This window comes from Selaginella moellendorffii, unplaced genomic scaffold (genome assembly GCF_000143415.4).
Source record: "Selaginella moellendorffii unplaced genomic scaffold, v1.0 SELMOscaffold_45, whole genome shotgun sequence".
Lineage (NCBI taxonomy): Eukaryota > Viridiplantae > Streptophyta > Lycopodiopsida > Selaginellales > Selaginellaceae > Selaginella > Selaginella moellendorffii.
The window spans coordinates 902,799-904,386 of record NW_003314306.1 but is presented as its reverse complement, the minus strand read 5'-3'; positions in this window follow the sequence as shown (position 1 = coordinate 904,386).

Below are 1,588 nucleotides of genomic sequence, written 5' to 3'. Positions count from 1 at the left end.
TGCATATCAAAAGGCAAGACAAAGTAGCCAATACCTAGATCCACAACCATATCGTACGAAGTTCTCCATCCCCGAGCGCTTTCAGAAGAAAACATGCACTTAGTGGCATCGAAACAATAGCGCTCAGCCCGGCCATCCTCGCCACGCAGCAATTCCACTCCAATGTCTCTCGTTCCAGTCGAGGCAACCGGGTCTGGAAACATCGATGGTATCTATAGAACAGTCAAAGAGCTACTTCATGATGTGCTACTTTCATCACACCATTTTCCACAGCGGAGATCCTAGAGATTTCTAAAACTAGAATTGCGAGATTACAAATTCTTAAAATCTCCTACTTTACATTTATTGGAAACTCTTCCACACGTGAAGACCTCGCTCCTGAAGCATCTTTGCTGGGCAGTTCATGGCAGCTCGACTGATCTTGACCTTCCTCTAAAACGATCGGCGCCATGCAATGTCACTGGAGCTGCTACCCTGCGAGCATTATCGCTTGCAGGGAATTCTTCGATGTAGCGAAGGAGCCTTATGCGTGAAGGAGCTGCTGCAGCGAAGGAGCCTTCAGACTTTGTTCGGGGCCGAGACATGTTCCTGGATGCCCCAGTGTGATGTTGTGTCACGGTTTTGCACGAATCAGTGATTAAACAAGATAAGCAACTTGGCGTAATAACACGTGATGGTGATGAAAACTCTTCACTCTAGCTTAAATACCATTGGCTTAACAGAGTCTAAGCTTGAATAGTCATCAAACTTGAGTCGAGGCATATGTTTTTGGATGCCGAGTATACAACTAAGAACCAACTCGCAAATAATACCGGCTTTCAAACTCAAGGTCATTATCCTCGTCAACGATCACCAGGGCCTCCAACTTCTGCTGTTTCCTCAGAGAAGAGTAGCCACTAAGGTGTTTAAGACAATCAAGGGTAGCTGGACCATATGCGTGTTCTAGAGTCCGTGATGTACACCCCCACGTGGCCACTGTCTTCCATAGCCAGCCCATACGTATACTTTAGCCATAGCTGCTCGTCTTCTTACTCCACACTTCGCCTTGCGAGCCAATAATCGCTGCTCAACGAGTTCCTCCCGGAGGTCTCCGTCCAAACCCTCCGCTGCGTCTCAGTTTGGAGACTCCAATCTATTTCCCTCCAGCGGCGTCAATCCATTGGGCTCACGAGCCTACATTTATGACACTACTTATTAATGTCTAGGTCTTTGCCAAGACCAATATAGTTGTTCCTCGTACTAACTATCTGTTAACACTGCACCATAGAGTTTGCACCCAACTCTGGGCCAAAGTTATTTTCTTCTGGGAACATCTTTCCCACAACTTTAGAATGGCACATTCTGCCATCAATGAGATACCTACTGTTCTCATACTTGGATCTTATGATCCTCCTCATACCTCATGCGGCACCATACACCTCAGTCCAAATGCTCCAACCAATCCCTTAAGACCATTCTCTGACTCCGCTTGAGTCATCCAGCATTTTGGACTTTGCTAATCCAAACACCTGCGAAGTCTCAGTCTTACAGGTGCCAATTCACTGGAATACAACTTCTTGTATTCATGTCCTACTTACAAGGACAATCT